The 25,008-nt window shown below is 40.6% G+C and overlaps 1 pseudogene; it reads right to left on the bottom strand.

Annotated features, from left to right (window-relative positions):
* Positions 1–13,104: 13,104 nt before the first annotated feature.
* Positions 13,105–19,632, bottom strand: LOC119617878 (annotated as a pseudogene).
* Positions 19,633–25,008: the final 5,376 nt, after the last annotated feature.

Raw genomic sequence — 25,008 nt, 5'->3', positions numbered from 1 at the left:
AGGGAAGTCTGGGTCTCCCTGCTTAGGCTGCTGCCCCCGCGACCCGACCCCGGATAAGCGGAAGACAATGGATGGATGGATGGATGGATGGATGGATGGATGGCCATCATCTTAAGTCAGTCAGTGTCCTGTATGTAGGTGTTGAATAAATTTCAGCATTATAATTGACAAATTTAACTATAAAAGTTTTATTCAGGATGTGAGGGTAAGGGTTTTAATCTTGAGTAAAAATCCTCCCATTAACCAGAATTTTTTAGGTTTACTTGCATAATTTTCAGCACAAGAAATAGTTGGAAAACTAAGTTTGCAAACTTGAATCCACTCGCAATAAGTAATATTTATGCTGTGCATCACTAAGAAGCTGCATGTAGACTGAAATAAGCTTAAACAAAGAAGGATTGTAACAGTCTTTCATTATTGGTTGAAAGATGTTGGGCAGCTAATCTTTGTTTTATTTCAACTATGTCTGACTTTTTACCCTATTTGTAACTTCTGCAGGTGTGCACTGCTCTGACCACTGCAGTTTCACATGCTGTCACACCTGTTTACGCTCGACACTAATGTCAGAGGACAAAGAGTCAAACACAACATTTTTACACCCCACTACCTTATTTAGTAACATCTCTGACTCACATTTTATTTCTTATTTTCCTGTATGTAATCATGATTTGCATGCAGAGAGGAAAATCACACACGCAGGACATATTTACATCTATTTGTATATTTAAATGGAAGCGTGTCAGGGAAGGTGTCTCAAGTGTGCACAGTTCCACACTGATTGTATTGTACAAGAGAAACATGCTTGGATTTAGGCATAGGCAAAGTTTAATGCACCTGAATGTTTTCATTTGTTCTTTCATTGTAAGTTCACGCTATGTTTCAGTAGAAAATCCACGCAAGTCTTTGCAAATAAGGCCCCAGCTATGGAGCAGGTGATGAGTTCAGCCTCTGTTACCATGGTGATCTAACCAGACTTAAAGAAATCCTCATCTGTGTTTCTGAAAACTCAGACTTTCAGCTCATCATAGCAGCTAAACTGGGAACCTCCTTTTGTAGTCCATCCCTCTGGTGAATTACTGACCAACAGCAGAACCTCATGACACCTGAACTTCTTTTTAACAGAAGTCTGACATATATTCATACCTTCTATTGTTTTAAAGTCATGTTTATGCCATCCTATATCTCACTGAGGAAGAACTATCTCACTGTAGCCACAAAAATGAACAGTGAACCAGAGAAAGGCAGGTCATTAAAGAGTTTTACTACCAGCTGTTTCTTGGTTTGTTCAGTGTTTTTTTGTTATGGAACAAGTTGAGCACTGTGGAATGGTCTGCAATAAAACGGCAATTTATTCTCTTTAAGTATTTTAAATATCATGTGTGGACATGTTTTATTTTCTAATGTATAATAAATTATAAGGCTTTTTATTTAATTTATTGTCCTTTGTGCACCACACAGGGGAGACACCCTCCTGCTGTAAAAATGTAAAAGTTTTTTTAATGGAATGTATATTTTCAATCTAAGTTATATCTTATTTGTAAATTAACTAATGCAATTGAACAAAAGCTAACCCCATACTCCCGGAGTACCCCCCGCAGGATTCCCAGAGGGACACGGTCGAACGCCTTCTCCAAGTCCACAAAACACATGTAGAGTGGTTGGGCGAACTCCCATAAACCCTCAAGGACCCTGTTGAGGGTATAAAGCTGGTCCAGTGTTCCACTGGAACAGTGTTCCAATTCTAGAATTCGTTCTGGTCTAGAATTCTAGAATTTTTCTGGAATTGCGCTGCTCAAGGTGGCTGCATGTTGGAGTAGCTCTGTTCCATTCATTCTGAGATATTGCTTTTGAAAACATTATTCCTCTTTTTTTCTGGATGTTAATCACTTTTTTGGATGATTACTTGCTCTGGTATCGGATGCTGTGCAGCTGGAAGGATTTTTACTAAAGACTTTTTACTTTTGGACATTTTGTTGTGATGCATAACCATGACAACAATGTGAAGAACCCTGAATTCCAGTCATGGCCAAAACCAAGCAGAGTGCCCATATATTCACCGGAGGTAAAGCTCCCAGAAAGCAGCTAACCAACAAAGCCGCCCACTGGAGCGCCCCGCTGGCGGAGTGAAGAAGCCTCATCTCTACAGGCCCAGGACCGTTGCTTTCAGGGAGATCCACCACTACCAGAAGTCCACCGAGCTGCTCATCTGGAAGCTGCCCTTCTAGCACCTGGTCTGAGAGATCACCCAGGACTTCAAGTCCAACCTGAGCTTCCAGATCGTGGCCATCATAGCCCCGCAGGAGGCCAGCGAGGCTCACCTGGTGGGGCTCTTTGAGGACACCAGGACCGAGGACACATCGGGACAGACCGCTAGAAGAGACCCTTCCTGCCCACAGCCATCAACTCTTTAACAAAACCAGGATTATGAGCTACAACAACATTTAATTTCCCTTTGGGACTAATTAAGTATTTTTGAATTGAATTGAATTTTGAAAACCACATTGCTCTTCCTGAATCCGAGGTTCGACTATCCAACGGACCCTCCTCTCCAGAACCCCCGAATAGACCTTACCAGGGAGGCTTAAGAGTGTGATCCCTCTGTAGTTGGAACACACTCTCCACACAATCCAGGGGAACTGCCCCCGATGTCCACGCAATATTGCAGAATCGCGTTAACCAACACAACCCTACAATATCCAGAGCCTTAAGGAACTCCGGACAAATCTCATCCACCCCTGGAGTCTTGCCACCGAGGAGCTTTTTAACCACCTCAGTGATCTCAGCACCGGAGATTGGAGAGCCCGACCCAAAGCTCCCAGGCTCCACCTCCTCAATGGAAGATGTGCCGGTAGGATTGAGGAGGTCTTTGAAGTATTCGGTCCACCAACGCACAACGTCTCGAGTCGAGGTCAGAAGCACACCACCTTTACTATAAACAGTGTTGGTGCTGCACTGCTTTCCCCTCCTGAGACGCCGTATGGTGGACCAGAATTTCCACGAGGCTGTGCGGAAGTCTTTCTCCATGGCCTCTCCGAACTCCTCCCATGCCCGGGTTTTTGCCTCAGCAACCACCCGAGCCACATGCTGCTTGGACTGCCGGTACCTGTCAGCTGCTTCTGGAGTCCCAGAGGCCAAGAATGCCCGATAGGACTCCTTCTTCAGCCAGACGGCATCCCTCACCGCCGGTGTCCACCAGCGGGTTCTAGGGTTGCTGCCATGACAGGCACCAACCACTTTGCGGCCACAGCTCCGATAAGCTGCCTCAACAATGGAGGCACGGAACATGGCCCACTCGGACTCAATGTCCCCCGCCTCCCCCGGAACATGTTTGAAGTTCTCCCGGAGGTGGGAGTTAAAGCTCCGCCTAACAGGAGACTCCACCAGATGTTCCAAACAGACCCTCACAATACGTTTGGGCCTGCCAGGTCTGACCGGCATCCTCCCCCACCATCGGAGCAAACTCACCACCAGGTAGCGGTCAGTTGACAGCTCCGCCCCTCTCTTCACCCGAGTGTCCAAAACATGCGGCCGCAGATCAGATGAAACGACAACAAAGTCGATCATTGAACTGCGACCTAGGGTGTCCTGGTGCCAAGAGCACATATGGCACCCTTATGTTTGAACATGGTGTTCGTTATGGACAATCCATAATGAACACAGAAGTCCAACAACAGAACACCGCTCGGGTTCAGATCAGGGGGGCCGTTCCTCCCAACCACACTCTTCCAGGTCTCACAGTCATTGCCCACGTGATCATTGAAGTCCCCCAGCAGAACAAGGGAGTCCCCAGGAAGGGCACCCTCCAGTAACCCTTCCAAGGACTCCAAAAAGGGTGGGTAATCTGAACTGCTGTCCGGCGCATAAACGCAAACAACAGTCAGGACCCGTCCCCCCACATGTAGGCGAAGGGAGGCTACCCTCTTGTTCACCGGGGTAAACCCCAACGTACAGACACCAAGACGGGGGGCAACAAGTATGCCCACCCCTGCTTGGCGCATCTCACCGTGGGCAACTCCAGACTGAAAGAGTGTCCAACCCCTCTCAAGGAGACTGGTTCCAGAGCCAGAGCCGTGCAATGAGGTGAGCCCGACTATTTCCAGCTGGAACCTCTCAACCTCACACACCAGCTCAGGCTCCTTCCTCACCAGAGAGGTAACATTCCACGTCCCGAGAGCCAGCTTCTGTAGCCGGAGATCAGACCACCAAGATCCCTGCCTTTGGCCACTACCCATCCCCACATTGCACCCGACCCCTTTGGCCCCTTAATAGAACCTTTCATTACAAATTTATTTATTCAAACAGGTGATTTATATGTTGTATATTTTGAACACATTTTAAAAATCAACAAAGAAAACTAAAAAGATTTGTTCCAATGCCTCCCTACCCAACTAAAAAGACAATCGTCAAGTTTAAAGATCATTTTCACCATCATTTTTAGAACAATGTTTTCAAAACTATTCCTATCCAATAACATTGCTAAAAGCTGAAATATAAAAATATTACCAAAGCAATAAGACAACGGGCAGAGTTGCTGTCACTCACCTCATCAAGACATCCAGTTTGCAACAGCACCAATGAAGACATAGCAAAAAGTCACTGTTTTAGCTTAGCATTAGGTTAGCACCGTCCTTTGACTGTGTCAGCAAATTCTATTCATTTAGCAGCTTGTTAAGTAGCTTCTTCCCATGGTGTAAAAATCGAAAAAGCACAGATATATTCATTTTCCCCTTTCATCCTCTCTCCTTAAAATGTAGATTAAAGGTGGTGGCCAGCCTGGTGGGATTGGCTCGCTGCTAACTTATTGGGTGGCAGCTGGCTGACTTGTCGACTGGGCTTTTCTGGGACGATAAGGCCTTCACTGCTCTCAGGCTTTTCAATAATGCCTTTTTTTACCTCAATGATGATAATGATGTAGGCCTTCAACCTCTTGCTGGTACTGAGTGGTGAGATTGTTGGGAAGCTTGGGATCAGATTTGTATATTCTCAGGGCTCTCCACACAGCTGACATTGCTCCTCCTCTACCACCTGACCAGTCAACTGAAAGATGAATATCACTGCCGTAAAGTGGGATTTGTACTGGTTGTATCAGAACCACTATGCGTACAAGTACACACAGATGATATCCGAATGACAAAATACATATAAATATCAGTTGAATCTTCCATATGACGAAAAGTGAAGCCTTGATTTAATCAAACTGATATATTACAGAGGAATTTACAATATAGCAGTATTGATGGTTGTTTGTGGTGTTTTCCCATTTTGGGAACAGATCAGCAGATAAATCATGGTAAGACAGTACCAGCTGTCTGTGATCAAACTCCAGAGAAAGAAGTTTGTTCAGTGTATGATAGTGTAAGTTTTAAGGCTAGGTACTCTTTGCTCTTTAACAGGGTAATGTCATGCTTTAAAATGGCAATAAAGCATACCTGAACTGCATGCTAAAATTCTTACTCAGCTTAGTAGCTGACAACATGGCTTACTATTAACTTAATTCTCAAACAAGTTTAATGAAATAAGCATCCAGGATTTATTGTTGTTAATATTATTGACATGGGGTCATGGCATTTATCCAGACCCAATGTCTGGTCAGTTGGGACAGTTGAGAGGAGGCCCTAGAGATGTGGGAGTGGCCTGGCTCAGATGGCTATGCTATACCACCCAGAGACTCAATACCTTTCTTTTCCCCTGTCGCAGACCAGATGGAGACCATTACAGTGCCATGAAAGACCTGAGAGAGACAGAAAATGTGAGAGGAAGGTGGAGTGGGTGGTGGGGTTGTCTCACACATCCAAAATCTCTAATTACCACAACTGTTCAAATCTTTTTAGCCTGCTTTTTTTCTTACTTTTCTAATACAAAAAGCTCCCTCCCAGTATGCACTGCAAGCTCTCCTGAGAATTCCAATGAGAAACTAGACAGTTTCACACAAAACAGAAAGATTTAGAGAGAAAAAGGGAAAATGCAGAGAGGGAGAGAAGAGAGAAGAAAAAGCACATTAAAGATATGCAAATTCAACTGTCTGGGCTGAGGAGCATTAACCAGCATTAGTAAGATAGCTGCCTCTATTTTTAGTGTTTGCATCAGTGTGTGTACATGCATGTGTGTGTCGGTCTCTCTCTGTCGAGGTGTGTGATGACTTCCTTAAGCTCAGGCTTTCATGTTCTAGTGAGAGACAGGCTGGGAGTCGAGAAATGTCGGCAGAAATATTCTGCCTAATTGAGACACTTCACAAATGAAGCTGTCAAGCTGTGACTTCAAACAGAATTCACAAAGCAGCTCAGACTTTTCTAGGACAGCAGTGGGAAGCAGAATGTTTTCCTTTCTACACAAGTACAGCACAATAAACGAGTACAGGTTGCTTTCTGTATAATCATTAGAGTTGCCAAGGACCTTTTTAAAAAAGTCAAACATAGAAGCAATTCCAATCAAATTCTCATGAAGGGAAGATGAAAAATGTATTTAACTGGTTCAGTTTTATATTACACAACAATAATGCCCAAGCCAAACACTGTAGAGAGATTTCTCAAGTTCTGATGGACCGTTCAGCAGCCATGTTCCCATTTCTTCTCCACCCTTGGTTCTGTTTATATTCACCAGCCCACTTCTAAAGAATAGTCTAGTAATGAATGCTCAATTAAGATTTCAGGCATTTATTTAGAGTAATAATTTTCCCTGACATCTGTAGAGTCATCCAACTACAGTTGTACATTTTAAAATTGACTGTATCATTGTGAGACTGCCAATGCTTAAGAGCCTGTTAACTCAAAATGGTGGACATTAGGAATGCAAAGATTAACCAGTTTGCAAGGATTCAAGAACAATGTGATTTGTCCAGTAGAGCATTTGTCAATGTATGCAATTTGTGGCCTAAATTTAGCTGAATTGGTTTATTATGTCTTTGTACCAATACAATCTGGGATAATCTAGTAATTTTTGAAGTGATGTTCTATCAAATAGTTATCAGTAGTTAAAACCTGATCAGCCATAACATAGTTATAGAGAAGAGAGTATGGAGAAAAGAGCTCAAGTTTTCTTACAGGTTAGGCTAATAGTTAGCCAAATGACGAACCCTTTTTAAATAGCTTATCAGGCTTATAAAGCAACTCTTATACAAAAATGACATACTGGTGTGAAAGAACACAACATTAGCTAATATTAAGCCTCTACACTTTTGCATGATCCTGTTTGTTAAGTTTTCTCAACCGAAAAACATTGATGTGACTATGCAAATGTATGTGTGCTTCACAACAAATATCACCCAACATTATAATTCATAATTACCTTAAATTTCAAATCTATTTTAAACCCAAATATTGATTTCTTAGATTTCAACTCATAACTAAGACTATTCCATAGTTGAACTTTCAGAATTGAAACATCTATATTTATCATTGGTTCTGACTGGAAAACTTTTACATATAAATAACCCTTGTAACGTTTATTGTTCTCTTAAATAAAATAAATACTTAAAAGAACTAGAAAGGTTACTGTTTGCAGCATGATAACAAACTTGTTAATAAATCAAATCAAATTTATTTATACAGCACTTTTCAGCAACAAGGCAGTTTAAAGTGCTTAACAGTAATAATTGCTAGAGATGTCGATCAATTACTTTTAAAACCCATAAGTATGATCACTACGTAATTTTTTTTTTTTTTTCCACAAAGGTATCTTCTATTACTGTTCACCAAACCTTCATGTGTGCTGACGTCACTTAATGCATTCTGTGCATCTTCTTTGAGCCTGGCAAATGAACTACAGGTACAATACTGTCACCTACTAAGCTGGAGTGTGTGCATCAGTGTTACCTGTGTGTCAGAAATTAGAGAACTGAGAAAAAGGCAACTACATGCATTTTTTTTTTGTTTGTTTTATATTTTAACAATATATTTCCTGTAATTAATTAATCAAAATAATGCAGGTAATTCCAGCCCTAGCTAATATGTCAAAAAAATGAAACAATTTGACCAATTTTTTGAGAGCTCTTTAGAAACTCCAAACATGAACATTTAATGTTGGAATTGTCTGCTTCCACTTCTTCACTATTTTTGATCTTTAGAAGTCTTAAGAAGTATTTAAACTCTATACTCTCTATGATTCTGAGAACTTTTGTAGATAAACAGGAACAAATACTCTGAAAATGCACTAAGCACCACTGGTGACATACAGTAGTTACACACAGCATGGTTTGCTTTACCCTGATCTTGTAAATCAACTAATATTCCAGACAATATGTCACTAATCAAATTTAAATTTAAGTGTATAAATTATTTTTGTGTTTTCAAATTCTCACCATAACTAAACTTTTTGTTGTCCTGACTGCTGTAACAGTGACTGTTTACAGTGTGTAAATGTCCGTAAGAGATTAGATTTTTGTTACCATTAGTAAGCAATTATGAAGACATTTTAGTGACCTTTTTCTTTTGTATTGATCATAAATATAGGAAATTTAACTTGCTGATCACTGCTGGGTTACAGAAAGTGTGTTAAACACATCTGCAGGTTTTAGGAAAGTGTATTATAACTTTAAAACAAGCTGAGGAAGTAAAAAGTTAGTCACAATAGATAACATAGGATCCTTTGTATTGTTGAGTTGTACTGCATTAAATCTCCTTATGCGGAATCAAAACTCATTAAATCGCAGTGCCATGGTTCATGGCTGAAGTGTAATGTGTTTAATGTACTGAACTGTTGGCAGTGGGTTGACCACAAACTCTACCAGACAGTAATTCTGCATTATAATTTAACAGCTTTTGACATAATTTAATTCACACTATCCCAGAAGGCCATTTACACTGAGTAAAATGAAATTCTTTGGGAAAAAAAGGATAAACAATAAAGAAAAAAACAAATAATTAGTATATTTTGACAAAAGCAAAATCATTACTTTGGAAATGAATGTCTCCTGTCTGAAGGTGGCATGCAGGAGTTGCTGTTTTTTAGGTTACATGGCACTTTTAATGACTGTCAACTTTCATTATATTTTTATAAAGCATATTTGTGTGTGTGTTTTGGCCCCTATGCTGTGCCCAGTCAAATAAAGAAGGTAACACTAGTCAGTTTCACTTGCGGCCAATTACCCGTAGAGGCTGTCTGTCTTGTAGTGGAACCCCCTCACCACCTCTTCTTGTCCATCCAATGTTACCACACTTAAGACTGAACTCCAATCAACTCTTCGTCAAGATGTTGCCACCATGTTTAAAACAGAGCTTCAAGTTGCCCTTTGTGACAGTCTATCAAATCTGAACTGATCACTTTTAAAAGTGAATTAACCACCAGCACCTGGTCCACTATGCAGTTGAGTTATACTAGACTAAAGCAAACTGTGGCCAAGATGCAGCAGTCCCTGTCTATCTGCACTGATGGCATTGTGGCACTAATACCAAAGTATATCTGACAGAAGTGGTAACAATGTTAGATGCCAAGCGTGCAGTTTTGTAGTCTAGATCCCAAAGCCATAATATCCGTATTACAGGTGTCACATAAGATGATTCCGCTTTTAATCCATGGCTAACTCATTAAATTGTTAAAAAAGATAGCTGCTGGACAGAGCCCAGGCTCTTGTTCCAAACCCTTTTTTTCTCTGCCCCAATACTGTTCTATCCTGATCCAGGAAAACGATTTATTGTTGAGGTGAGCATTCTGTTTTGGGGATTGGGGCAGTTTTGTCTCAACGGTCTAGTAAAGATAACAAGATCCACCCCCGTGCATTTTTTTCCCGGCGATTATCTCCCTGTGAACTATGATGTAGGTAACCGAGAATTGATAGCAATTAAATTAGCACTCGAGGAGTGGAGACATTGGTTGGAGGGTTCCGAAATCCCCTTCATCATCTGGACGGATCACAAAAATCTCACCTACTTACAGAATGCTAAGAGACTTAACCCCATACAAGCTAGATGGTCATTGTTTTTCGGCCAATTCAACTTTGCTATCACTTATAGACCCAGTTCGAGGAATATCAAGCCTGATGCTCTCGCTAGACAATACTCCTTCTCCAAGACCTCCAAGGCTGATACCAATATCATTCCACCCACCTGCTTTTTGGGCGTGCTCACCTGGGACATCGAGACCACCATTACCAAGGCATTGCAGTCTGAATCGGACCCCGGCACGAATCCCGCAGGTAAAAAAATTCATTCCCAAATCCATCATCAGTAAGGTTCTGGACTGGGTCCATAATCATCGTTTCACCTGTCATCCCGGTATCTCACGTATGCAAACCTTTACCAAGAGACATTTTTGGTGGCCTACCATGACCTCTGATATAAAATACTTTGTCTCAGCCAGTTCCACCTGCGCCAGGAACAAAAGCAACCATAAACCTCCGGCCGGCCATCTTCTACCATTACCCACCCCAGCATGTCCTTGATCCCACATTGCCTTGGACTTCATCACCGGTCTACCCCCCTCAGAAGGTAATACCATTATATTAACCATTGTGGACAGATTTTCCAAAGCAGCACATTTAATCCATCTAGCCAAGCTTACCACCGCTTTTGAGACCGCTCAGCTCCTAGTATCCAATGTATTCCGTCTGCATGGCATCGCCCTGGACATTGCATCTGACCGTGGACCACAATTCATCTTGCAAGTTTGGAAAGCCTTCTGAAATGCCCTAGGGGCACAGGTCAGTCTCACCTCCGGGTATCACCCCCAATCTAACGGACAAACCAAGAGGTGCAATCGGGAGTTGGAATCTGCTCTCCGTTGTGTCATTAATAACAATCCCTCCTCCTGGTGCAAACACTTACCTTGGGTGGAGTATGCACATTAACTGCCATACCTCCTCTGCCACAGGGTTATCACCTTTTGAGGCCTCTCTACGCTAAAATCCGCCTCTTTTTCCTAGTCAGGAAACATAAGTCCTAGTCCCCTCCATCCAAATCCCTCTCCGCTGCTGTCGCCAATTCTCGAAACAAACCAGAGAAGCCCTCCTGAGAACTGCTCAACAAAAAAAGAGATTTGCAGACCGTCATCATTCCTCAGTGCCTACATATCACATTGGACAAAAGGTATGGCTGTCTACTTGTGACATAAGCGTCAAAGATACACCCAGAAAACTGGCACCTAAATTCATCGGTCTGTTCCCAGTGGAAAGAATCATTAACCCATCTGCCATTAGACTCCGTCTATCCCCTTCTATGAGGATCATCTGTGACTCTGACCATAAACTTTGACTGGATCACCACCAAAATTTAATCACTTGTTTCTTGTACCGTGTTTGAAGTTTCCTGAAGATTTCATAAAAATCCGTTCATAACTTTTGATGTAATCTTGTACAAAGAGAGGATGTAAAATTTACAATGGATTTTAAGATGGGTGAGCTTTTGTCATACATGAGTCATGATCAATATTTTTCAGTGATTAGTTTTCTGTATCTAGGTTTATTTTTCATGTTTATTTTCCTGTGATATTTATTTTGTGTTGTTCCCAGTATCTCCCTGCATTTCCTGTGTTCTACTCTGTGTCAATAGCCACTTCCTTCCTCAGTCAGTACTTTTCCATAATCAGCCTGCTACACTCAACTACACCTATTCCCTGTCAGCATTAGTCACCTATTGCCACTCTACTTATTAGCCTCAGTCCATATATTCTCTCAGTCTCTATTCATGCAGCATTCCATCACTGATGTTCTTACGTCCTGTTAAAGTTCTCTTTGTGTTCCTGTTTGTTGCAGCCATGCCAGCAACAACTTGGTGAGTCAGCATTCCTAGGTTCTCCCTCTGTGCACAATGACAACACCACTTTTACCACAGCTTATACAGCTGCGTGATGTTCAAAATCAATATGGCTAATTTTAATTTTGAACATTTTGAACATAATATTGATAATATCAATATGGCTCAGGGCGTTGTAATTGTCTTGTCAAGACAATTTCCCATTTTTTGTCATGTTAATGAAGAAAATAGAGACACAATGAAGAAAATAGGACCTTCAAGAACAAGTCAAAACAAATAAACTAAAGAAGGGAAATTATATATTGGAGGATTTGTATGGAGACTATATAAACAGAGATCCTGATTTGCTGGTGTTGAAGTAAATGTTCTTAGTGGCACGGCAAAGACTACCAATATGAACTACCCACTGAAAAGATGTAGAAACAGGTGTTTTTCAAGAGGTAGTGGGGAGACTGTTTGTTATTATTTTTTTGCATTAATACAGGTGAAAGAGGGGGAAAATAATAAGAAAAAAGATGATGTAGCTTTTCAGCACAATAGTCTTCATTAGGGGCCACCACCAAATAAGAAATGTCACCTCTAGTTTTGTGTCTGAATCTGGAAATGACCAAAAGTAGCTGGTTTGTGGACCTCAGAGCTCTGGATGAAGTGTGACAGTGCAGACATTCAGACAAAGAAGGTGATGCCATGCCACTAAGACTTTTAAAAATAAGCAGTTGAATTTTAAATTGGGTCCTTGAACTGTACGTGAGTGAAGGAAGGACAACATTTTTCTTCACTGGTTTTACTAGTGTTTACTAATACTATCAATTGCTCCACACTGTAATTATTATGTTTTATGCATTACTAACTCTGCCAATTAGGTGTGACAGTGTGTTTAAGGGCATGAATGAAACAATACAGAAGGACAGAATTAGTATGCATTACGGCAAAAGGTTATCAGATTATGGTAAAATGCAGGTTTGTCTTATTCCTCTCAAACCAACTTTATTAAAGCACCATAACAAATCATCAAGGAAAGCACAATGATCAAGAATTTAGATGTTTTATTTTGTACAGACTTTTATGTTCTATGCTTATAAAAGATGGGAATAAAGTAGTAGTAAAAAATTTTTTTTGTTATCTATCAAGATTGAATCCAATACACTTCAGCACTCAGTCAGTGTTTTGACTGCTTTTAAAATATGTTGCAGTATTGCTGCAGGGCACTAACTATTAAGTAAATCATTTTTTATAACTGAGATTACAGCCAGAATTTGGGCCTGCTTCAGTAAAGTTGAAAAGCTAGGGTAAAAGTGGATCAGAACAACAATCTTCAAGTCTCTGCTCTAAAACTTTGATCGTGAACTCTAATACTTTACTGTGTTTATCAGTGAGGTCTTTGTTTGGACAAGAAGAAGCAAGCCCTGAGAACAGCAGGCTACTGAAGTCGGCCGCAGACTGTGATACCAATGCTGCGGATAGCATATGGTCCTGGGAACTGGATACTACACAAACAAACAACACAGAGATGGACAGGCTCAGACGATGGAATTACATAGGCTGCATACTCAGTACTGTACAGACTGTCCACCCTGCTCAGCATGTGGATCTACAGTAACTGGTGTCCCCTCCCACTATTAGCATTTTTATGAATAATTATAGGATGCCTTTTAACAGGCACTTCGGCCTATGGTTGACGACACTTGAATGTAGCTTCTAACATCCAGCTCTTACACAAAGTCCTCAGATGCACAAACATATTGTAAAGAAAAAATACATAAAGCAAGAGAAAGAGATGCTCATCTGAGACACCCAATACAAAGATTTTAAGCTAATCTTCAATGTAAAATAACAAAAAAAACAGATTAAGCTGAAAAACTTTTCTTGATTAAGGTAGTATGTCACTGGACTGCAACTGTTGGGAACAAGTTGGCAACACAAAATTGTAGGAAAATTGCAAAAAAAAAAAATAGGCAAATGTTTGGTTGTAATTGCACTAGCGAGCTGTATGACAATGTTTTGAATGGTGACAATGTTTGTTTTTGTGTGCACAACTTGAAAAACTGCATGCTTGGCCGTGCATATCATTTCATTGCCTACCTTGTTTGTCTTGCTTTGTACCCACATTTATGATTTAATGCTGCATTACACTTTTAAAATTAAAACAGGCAGATTTGGATCAGTTTTTCAGTAACTGTTTATTAACATTGTTTTTAGACCTGGATATTTGTTTCATATGGGCAGGTGTCAAAATAGATCTCTAGCATTCAGGAGATGGGTTGTAGGTGTCCACGACACAATTCAGGTGGGTCTGAGATGGGTTGGAGATGCCTGCAATGACTTTGTGACTATTTTGAGAGAAAAGTGTTCAATACATGCTCAGAATTCAAGTTACAGTGCAGCTGAGAACCATTGTGAATGTCACAAGACATTCTAAAGACTCCTTTATTAATTCTCTTCACCAGCGAGTCACAGCTCAGTGAGATGCTACCTTTAGAAGAACTCTGTTTTCATCAGTTACCTCTTTTTAAATTGTAGTTACTGCAGTTGTCAACTTATGTCATCTGTTTCAATTTTATCTTAATCCATAAGTTTGTTGAAGGGCAAAAATTACACTTAAACAAAAAAGCCAATGACCTGTAGAATTCTACAGGTTCTGCATTGCCATACTGTTTTAATATGTCTGCTGCAAAACAGCATAAAAAGGTACAACTGTCTTTGGACCAGATCCAGTTTATCTAAATTGATGCCAGGAGCTAAATCAAGTCATAACAAAATATGTAGCCTCATTTAAGGTGACCTTTCTCAGTTGTATGTATCTTGTAACATCCTTTTCATGCATCATTGACAATCACGATAAAAAAAAGTAACAAGCTGTCTGGAGAAGGATCCACATTTGCCAGAGCAGAAGTCTACTAGACTTAAGCCAGAGGACAGAAAGGCGAGTGGGGTCTGACAAAAAGCAGCAGGCCCAAAGTCAGCCTGGCCCGGGGTGAAAGCTGTGCTCCACAGGGACATAAACACACAGAAGCAGAGCTCCAGTCTCTCTTGTGCAACATGCGTGGAAAGACATTCACGTGGGCAACACATACATAAAAAATCTATCCAGCTCACACAATGTGCAGGAGACACTTGCAGCCACAGGGCTTTTCTACAAAAAATCTTTGTTTTATTACAGCAGCACACAAACTCACAGACACACACACACACATCTAGTATGTATACACACAAAATATTTATCAGGCAGAGCAAAGAGGCTAAAGTTTCTAATAATGTCTAGAAAACATTCAGAATCCCAAAATCAAATCACAAATCATAATTTTCTTTCATTTTGTGATTTAAAATTGGTCATATTGTTGTGCATTTCATTAGCCAACTGCTAACCAACTGCTCCTGTTGAGTAAACTGGCAGCCTTTGTGAGGTAATGCAGTTTACTAAATAAGTGTCCATCAGAAACTGTATGGAAAATATCATATGTTACCTGGTGCTTATTGACTTTCAAAATGCATGTACTGTATGTCTGTTGAACAAGCAAAAGCTCAGTCAGAGTTTTTCCAAAAATACCTATACAGTCACACACATCTTACCCACTTTGTCTGCTGCCCCAATATTATTTGATTTCATTTACTTAAAGACACATTTGAAATAACGATGAGCAGATGTGTTATTGTCATTGGCGTGGTTAGGCCTGGCCATTTGAGGCTGTATCTATAGATGCTTTCTGAATAACCAAGGATGTAAAGACAGAAAATTTTAAACATTGTAGAGCTGGCAAAATGTCAACTAGGTTTGCTATTCCTACCATAATAAAATTACCAAGTACTGTAATCATTCTAACTAGTCCAATATTTTAGGTCTACCAAAGGTTTTTTTTTGGTGGACATCCTAATATCTGCTGTTTCTTTCCAAAGCATGATAAAATGCTTTATGATGGATTCAAATCTGCACTTTCTTTGTTTGAGTGAAACGTGGCTTCACAGTAAAATCTAAACCAGTTAAATTGATGTACCTGGCTACATGTGCTATAGAAATGACAGGAAAACTGGAAAGAGAGAAGTTGCAATCTTTATTAAAATTTTTAGAAAGTTAAATAATTAGGTACAGACTTAATATCTATGCCTAAATGTTTGACTATCACCACAATTGCACTTCAGATTTTTATAATATATAATCCACATTCTTTTGACAAGTAATAACTTGGAAAACCTACAAAAAGAAGTTATAAATCTGCAGGTTTATTTTTGGGAGATTTTATCATAGATTGCTTAATAAAACTAAGAGGAAATCACCTCAAATCAATAATAACTAAATTTGATTTCAATCAAATCAAATTTGGTTCTTTTCAGATCCACAGGGTCAGCAAATTGGACTCAGCCAGGAAGTGTTGTTTATTTTGTAAAACTTCCTTGGGAAAAACAGTTTCTCTGTGCAAGGAATTAACGTGGAATTCCCTACATGGTGGTTATATAGGTAATTATGTGTGTGTGGGGTTAATGAGTACACACACAAACACAAACATTACACACAAATGTATAATATTTAAGACAATATGTTAATATATTGATAATAAATTTTTCAGTTCACCTCTATATACTGCTTTCCGTATCCTGCTCTACAGTAATTATAAAAGTCTAGCCTAGAGAGAGCAACAATCCTTACTATACAGTGTAGTAGACTAATATTAGACTAATATTTCCATTGAAAAAAAAGCCTAATGGGACATGGCTGCACTCTGTCTTGTTTTTGACAAGCCTACAAGCTTTAAATACATATATGTAGGCCTACATTATACATGACAATAAACGCATCAATAAGTTTAATGAGAAGAATTTTATTCACATCCATTCCTCTCTTTCTGTTTTTGACCATTCAGTACAGGCATTCATACTTTTACATTAATGTGCCTCCCAGTCAGTACACTACAAATCTATCCCACTTGATTCTAGAGTAAACAGTGTTGAAACTGAGTAAACCTTTAGGTTACTTTCGTAACCTCGGTTCTCTGAGTAGCATGAGCGAGTGTCTCACATTGGGAACGCCCCTGGCATCACCTCATCAGAAGCTCCTATTACATTACGCCAGCCAGGATTGGCTGGAGATACGCTTGTCAGTGTCAGAGAGGGCAGAGTCCCTCCCCCTATAAATAGGACTGACGCTGCACTGAGAGTTTATTCAAAAACGTTCACCTCTTCCTGGCATCGTCAAAGCAAGGAGGGTGACCTGGTGAGACACTCACTCATGCTACTCAGAGAACCGGGGTTATGAAAGTATCCTAAAGTTCTATTTCATAGCATTCGTTTCGTGTCTCACATTGGGAATGAAAAATACTGACTCCTGTATTGCTCAGCAGAACACACTATGTGCCAGCTGTTATTTTATTATTTTATTTACCAGCCACAGGTACTTCTAGTGCTTGGTGCTTACACTGAGTACTGAATGAGCCAGTGATGATGCTGTGACATCAAGCTTGTAGAACCGAGCGAATGTGTGAGAGGAGGCCTAGCTTGCTGCAGCACAAATTTCCTGCAGAGATACCCCTCTCAGCAAGGCCCATGAAGAGCTTAAGCTCCTTGTAGAATGGGCACACAGCCCCTCTGGAGGCTGAAGCCCTTTAGAGGTATAGGCTAATGAATTTGCAGCAGTGATCCAGTGGGCAAGTTGCTGTTTGGACACTGGTTTCCCATAATGGTTCTTAGCCCAAGAGACAAACAGTTGGTCACTTTTCCTGACCTGCTTTGTTTTATCTAGATAGATATCTAAACCACATACAGGGCAATGGTTGGGCAGCTTCTCTTGCTCCTGTGAGGAGAAAGGAGGGGGATAAAAAGCCACTAACTCGATTGGGGAATATGACCCCAACACTTTAGGCTCAAAGACAGGGTTGGGGAGCAAAACCACCTTAGTTCTGTCCGGAGAAAACTTAGTACAACATGAGTGGACAGACAGAGCGTGGATTTCACCCATGTGCTTTGTAGAGACCAAAGCCAACAGAAGTGCTGTTTTTAAAGTTACTAACTTTAATTCCACTCGATCCAGAGGCTCAATGGGGGGGGGGGCAGCCAGTGCATCCAGCACCAGAGGTAAATCCCATGATGACACCATGGGTCTTGAGACAGGGAGCTTTCTGCAATCCCCCAGCTTAAACCGGCCCACTACGGGATGCTGACCTGACGTTTTTCCCTCAAAACCCTCATTACAGGCTGTAATTGCAGCCAAATACACCTTGATAGTGGAAAAAGCCTTTCCCTTATCAATCAGGTTCTGTAGAAAGGATAAAATCACAGCCACAGAACACTGGAAAGGGATTTCCTGAATTTCAGAGCACCATTTTTCAAAAATAGACCATTTGTACTCATACAAAGATCTTGTTGCAGGAGCTCTAGCACTCTGTATTGTCTCAATGACATTCTGTGGACGCCCTACAGATTGTAGATTGAACCACTCACGGGCCAAGCCCACAGAGCCAGCCTTTCTGGGTGGGGGTGAAAGATCTGTCCTCGAGCCTGAGACAGCAGATCCCTGCAAGTGTGCAGGGGCCATGGATCCTCCCGGAGAAGCTGCGTTATCTCTGCTAACCAGTGTTTTGACGGCCAGTGGGGTGCAATGAGGATCATTGTCAGGTTTTCTGCTCGTACCCTCGCTAGCGTTGGTGAAATGAGAGCTATGGGAGGGAAGGCATAGAGCAGAACCCGAGGCCACCTGTGGGCTAGTGCGTCCACCCCCAGTGGTGCATCCTGATCGTGCAGGGAGAAATACAGGGGACCCTGGTTGTTCTCCTTCAAGGCAAATAGGTCCACGGATGGTTGTCCGTATCTCTGCCAGACCAGCCTGGTCACGTCCGGGTGAAGTTTCCACTCTGCATTTAGTGGGTTCCCTCTGGAGAGAAGGTCTGCTCCACAGTTCAGAAATCCTGGGACATGAGTTGCTCTCAAGGATAGGAGGTGTTTGCTGCTCCAAATGATCAGTTTGTGAGCAAGCATGTGCAGCTTTAATGATCTCAACCCCCCCTGCCTGTTGATATAAGCCACCACGGTGGTGTTGTCCGTTCTGATCAGCACATGGTGACCTCTCAGGAGTGGAAGGAAGTGTTTCAGTGTCAAGTGAACAGCCAGCAGCTCTAGGAAGTTGATGTGGGCTGACTGCATATTTGGGCCCTAAGACCCGTTCACCATATTTCGTTCGCACAAACCTCCCTAGCCAGTCAGGGAGACATCCATTGTGACAACTTTTCTGTTCTGCACTACTCCCATTGGGACGCTCTGTGTCAGCACATTGGGGTTCCACCACGGACGCAGTGCTGCCTTGCAGGCTGCAGAAACCCTCACTCTGTGAGAACTCTGTGGATTTATCCTCTGATGAGAGGCCACCCAGCGTTGGACTCCTTTCATATGGAGACCCCCAAGCAGGACCACTGTTAATGCTGAGGCCATCAGGCCTAAAAGCCTTCTGCAGAGTCTGACTGACACCAGATGCCCTTTGTGAAACATGGACAAGCAGTCCACTATTGCTTTTACTCTGTCTTCTGTTAGTCTCACTCTGGCCTGGACTGAGTCCAGAGAGAGACCTATGAAGAAAAATAGATTGAGTAGGGATTAGGATACTCTTCTCCATATTTATTACGAATTCCAGATCCATCACATGTTGCGTTAATGCAGCTGTGTGGTTTGCAGCCTCCTGGTGGGAAGACGCAGCGATCAGCCAATCGTCTATGTACATCGCCACCCGGATGCCCCACCTCCTGACGGGGCCCACAGTCGCCTCAGTGCATTTTACAAACACTCTCGGGCTCAGAGAAAGGCTAAAAGGGAGTATGAGATATTCGTAACACTCTCCCTGAAACGCAAATCGGAGGTATTTTCTGTGTGGTAGATAAATGGGGATGTGGAAATAAGCATCCTTGAGATCGATTGAAGTAAACCAATCGCCGGGATGTAGGAAGCGCAGCAGGGAGGCGTGGGTCAGCATTGGGCCGCCCGCCAGAACTCTTGCCTCGTTGCGCGGACGGTGCTTGGGCCGAGAAACATTTGTATGTTTCTGCTTTGTTTTTTTTTTGAAGAGTTATTTTTTTAGTTGACTGATGTCACAGCTGATAAGGTACTAACTACTGATAACTATTACAGAACATCGCTTCAAAAATAAGCAGACTATCACTTTAACTTGTAAAGCACATTTTACTACTAAAGTTGTAGACAGTTGTAATTCTTTTCCAGCCTCTCTTCCATGAAAAGGGGCTAAATCTAAAAAAAATAAAAATGCTCTAGGCAAGTAGAGACCTCTGGAAATCCATGCTTTCTTGAAACAACAGTATAAAAAATATATGCTATAAAAATATATTTTAAAAACGTGGGGGTTTTAGTCCTTGGTGGCATATCAAAACAGCACAACCACACCTGTGAGCTATTGCTAATATTATAGATGAGATAACACATCATGGAATGCAACAGAAGTGAGAAGACAGCAGCAGCAAGGAGGCAACGCCTCTGTCTGACTGTCTGAATCGGAACGCTCTAGTGTTTTTTTGTTTACGCTTGCCCCACCCTCTCCCCTACTCAGTCTTTTGTTCTTTATCACTAAAACACTTGGAAAAACAATTTAGTGTTCATGCATGTATGCATGTGCCTACATCTCAGAAAGAAAACATTTCAGGACACAAACACATTCATATTGACACAAACAGCTAAATGGGAGTGTGTGCTGCTATTTCACAATCTTCAGTCAGGATCTACTTGAATACATTTATTTTTGCTGAAATAAACGCACAAGAAACAAATGCATTTGTATGAACACATACACCCACACACATGCTCACTCCTCTCTGAGCAGCAAGCTCAATCACGTCAGACAAACAGAAAAAGAGAGGCTGTTAATAATTGTAAAACTATATTGAAATAAATTTAATCTTTATTTCTTTACTATTGGTATCACTTTTATTTTACACATGAAGGATAACAATTTGTTGTCCTTTATAAAGAGGATTTACAGAAAACAATGTAAACATGGTTTGCGCAAGGGGTTTCTGTTAAAAACCAGAGAGAAACCTCCCAGTCTCATGATCTGTTCAGCTGAGAGGACCATAACATTTGACACTGTAGTATGACTATTACAACAATGGCATAAGACCAATTAAAGGTGATTGTAGTTTAAAAATCTGATAAAAAAAAGGCAGCAGAAAATATGCATTCCATTAAGGTCTCTTCCAAAAACATTGGTCTCTTTGAAATCTGCTTCAGCATACTTGCTCTGTTTTTGTTTTTTACGCTACTTTTAGCTAGTCATATGCCACTATTAGCTTGTGCTACTTTCAGCTTTTTGCTAACATTTTTTAGCCCTATTTTAGCTAGTGTTCTGTTTTTTAGCTTTAGCAACTTTTCAGAGTTTCAGCTTCTTCAACAAATTTCAGCAAAGTCATTCAGCACTCAGCGCTCACACTGTATTGTCACAGGAAAGGCAGTTTCTCTAGTTGTTAAATTCCATTTCGAATGATCTTATGCTACATTTTCACTTCAAAGGTTGTGTTGTAGCAGTGTGGGAATATCTGCGGCTGTTTGGGAAATCACCAGTTCTGGCACTGAGCATGAAATTAGAAATCTGTTGAAGTGTTTCACTGTTACAAGAAAAAAAGCTTTTAATGCTAAAATCTGTTCTTCATTGTTTAGGAACTATATGCCAATTATTCAAAATATTGTGGTTCAACAAGCATGACTTTATACTATTCATAACCTGGCAAATCCCTTTTATTCTTTTAGTGGATTTCAGCAACACGATCAGTGGTTAAACTGACAAAAACTCTCCTTTGCTCTCACTAATCAGCACAGAATCCACTTTCTCACACAGTTCCGCATGAAAAGTTTTCTTCTCAGTTTTGTGCGTTATTAGACTTGACTAGCTCATTTTTCATTTTGACAGCTTCATTAAAGTCTCCTGAAAAGGCTCAAAATATTTGTGTGTGTGTGTATGTGTGTGTCTGTCGGTATGTCTGTGATCAAGAATATCGTTGGCTGTTTTCCTCAAGTCTGCTCGTCCTTGACACTATCTGAAGCACAGCTTTGCTTTTTCCCTCTTCTTGGCTCTTTATCTTTCAGCATCCACCTCTTTTACATTCTTCTATCATTCATCTTGCCCTGCTTCATTACCCTCCATTATTCCCATCATTTTACCAGCCTTTCTTTCAACCTCCATCTTATCACTCCTCCTCCACAATGCTTGTGCGAATAACGATTTTTTTTTTTTTTTTCCAAAAGAAAAAAATAAAACCTCACTTGTCTGCTGGCTAGCAGTTTGTCCCCAGCTTTTCCAAACCTTTCCCTTCGTTGGGATTGGCTAGCTGCAGCATGAGCTGTTTTGCTATTGGCTGCTTCTAGCAGGTGAGGCCTGGCTGTGCCACTTAATCAATGCCCTGCAGTGGGGGAGGCATGTGCCAGACCCACGGTGCAGCAGCAGCAGCAGCCGTCAGCACTGGCAGCTCTCCATGAAGCTGAGCTTGGGGACTGTTTGACCTTCAGGTGGCCGAAACCAGCAATGAAACACACAAACTCACATCTGTGCACAGAGATACACACACACACTCGAGCTGAGCATGTGTTTTCCTTTCTCATCACGTTCTATCCCAAAATGTCTGCAGGCCACACCCTGCACTCCACCTTTCCTCTGCAGAGGAGAACACTCAGCTTCTTATTTTGGAACTGTGAGAGGAGCGAGAGTGCATGGTTTAGTCTTCTGTGAGCAAGAAAGAAACTCAAACCATGTATGTGCACACACACAAAAACACAAACTGCAAAGGGAGACGGATGCATATAAAAAATACTTTTAAAAAAAGAAAACTAAATTCTACCTCTGTATTATCTAGTATTACTTTCTATTACTATCTGTATTATCCTTATACTGTCGTTGCACAAATCAAGGATATCTGCAGCATTCGTATATCTGTCTATTTATTCTGGACCAAAAGTAAAAATGAAAAAAAAAAATTTTTTGCATTTTACTGCACTTTGTCTCACCAACTACTTTTGGCTGATACTGCAAAGAACTGGAAAAAATATATATCACAACAAATTGGTCGCTTATAGGAGCGTTAAGCACAACAACTCTCATCAGAATCATTCCAAGTACCTACAATTCATGTGCCATAAAGAGATTTGTATTTACACCACAACTACATTTTCAAACAGATGATCATAATATCCTGTTGAGGTTTACCCAAAACAGACAAAATTAAAGGCCTAGCATTCTTTGAAGGAATGCTTATTACCTGCCATCTTTCATGTCAGAGTTTTAATGTGAAATCTTTCTATGCTGAGAAGTAAGTTTTTGCCATTTTGATCAAACCTTGACATGACATGACATTATGCACAATCTCATGCAATCTCAGTAAATTTTGCAATGTGTTAGGTATGACTCTTAACATCTACCACATCAAACTTCAGCCCAAAATCTGTTAATTCAAATAGGTTAAAGCCATTTCAGTGTTGACTAAAGACAGTTAGGTGTAGTGGCCATCTTGAATTGACTTCACACCAGAAGTTAATAACTTCTAGCTGTAAATCTAATATTTACTTTGTGAGAGTTTCAATAAAATCTGTCCAGTGGTTCATAAGCTATTTTGCTAACAGGTTGGCTACAGTAGTTATTGGTAATGTTTTAAGCAAAGATGTGCAATCTGTAGTTGAGAATATTATAATATTATTATATATAATATAGAGTTAATGTTAAGAATCACTGTCAGCTACCTCTAACACACTAAATTTTAACTAAATAATTGGATAACTGAATAAGTTACAGCCAGCATAAAGCCACTATACAGCCACTTTTGTGTTTGTGACAGTTGCTTAGCTGTAGTGGCCATTTTGAATTGGGTTGACCCAAAATGTAATCACTTATAGATGTACATTCATTACTTTCAAAAAATTTCATTAAAATTCATCCAGTGATTTTGTGCTAACAAAACAGTCAAACAAACACACACACACTTAAGTTTGTGTTTCTGTCCTTATTAATACATTGTACTGAACTCCATTCATTTCTCTAGCTTAACCCTGACACTTCCCCTAAACTTAACCATTATCAGTACATGACTAACCCTAACCTAAACCTAATCCCTATCCCAAAAATAACGTTCCACTGTATTAGGACCAGGCTTAGGTTCCAACATATATTGTATGTCATATGACAATATTTATGTCACCAGGGCACACATCAGGTGCTGATATTAACTCATTTTAAAGTCCTTAAAGCTGAACTGAAAAGTGTTTTAAAGCCAATATCAGTTCAAAGAAAATCATAAAATCTGCTTGTTGTAAAATTTTCAAAAAACAAAATACTATTTTATTTTTAATACTGAAAATTAAAAAAACACACTGGTGTTTTTGGCTTTTTCTGTGACACCACTTCAAAGAGGAGTACTGCTCTGACTCTTATTAATGCAGTGGACTGGCTTCACGCCAAAGAAGCAAGACCTTTTACCAGAAGCAGTCTGAACTATTTTTAAGTTTTAAAAGAAAGCAAATGGAGAGGAAAATGTCACCACAGAGAAGCAGAGGAGAAACAAAAGCTTTTACTTTAGGCAAGAATGCGCTCTGCATTCAGGTATAAGCTGCCTACAGGCTCGACAGCCTGAGATCAGTTTGGGATTCAGATCAGTTTGTTATTAATAAAAAAAATATAGACAAATGTGTGATTAAACAAATGTAAAAGTCTGAAACTGCTATTGATTAGTTTACACTGGTATGAGAGTGCACAGACACTACTTTATTATTCCTATCAAGTGCGCTCCGATTTCTAATGAGTTAGCATCCAGTTAGCATTGAGTTAGCTTTGAGTTAGCCATGTTATCTCTCTCTTGCCAGTGTATTGATTTGCAGTGTCATGTGCTGATGTCATGACAGTGATCTGGGGGTAATCAGTTTGCACCGTTCCACATTCCCAACTCAGTCATTATGTGCATTGTTTTGTTGGCCATGATGGTCCTTGTAATCATCGGAATCTGATTTAGAAGAGTTTTCACTAGATTCCAGAGATCCAGTTGTCGGTTCAGGCTCATACTGGTATGGTTGTGTATCCATTACTTCCACAAAGTCTTCTGGCATTTCATCATATAAAAAAAAGGCTTCTTCTTCCATTTTCACTAGTAAACAACCGGACAGTAGCAGCATTTTTGGATCGTCAGCAATCTGTTGGAGCCAGCAGTGGCACAGCACATGTCATGAACCCCACTAATCACCCCACTTTGGCATTTATTGACTAAAATGCTAATGTTTAATGACATCTTAAAAGGCAATCAGTGCATGCATTCAGATGCTGATCAAATGTTGGCATTTTAGTTGAAAAAATCTTACCAGTTTATTT

Source organism: Kryptolebias marmoratus, linkage group LG2 (genome assembly GCF_001649575.2).
Source record: "Kryptolebias marmoratus isolate JLee-2015 linkage group LG2, ASM164957v2, whole genome shotgun sequence".
In the NCBI taxonomy this organism is placed as follows: Eukaryota; Metazoa; Chordata; class Actinopteri; order Cyprinodontiformes; family Rivulidae; genus Kryptolebias; species Kryptolebias marmoratus.
Note: the sequence above shows the minus strand (reverse complement) of the source record. Positions and strands in the feature narration are given on the sequence as shown.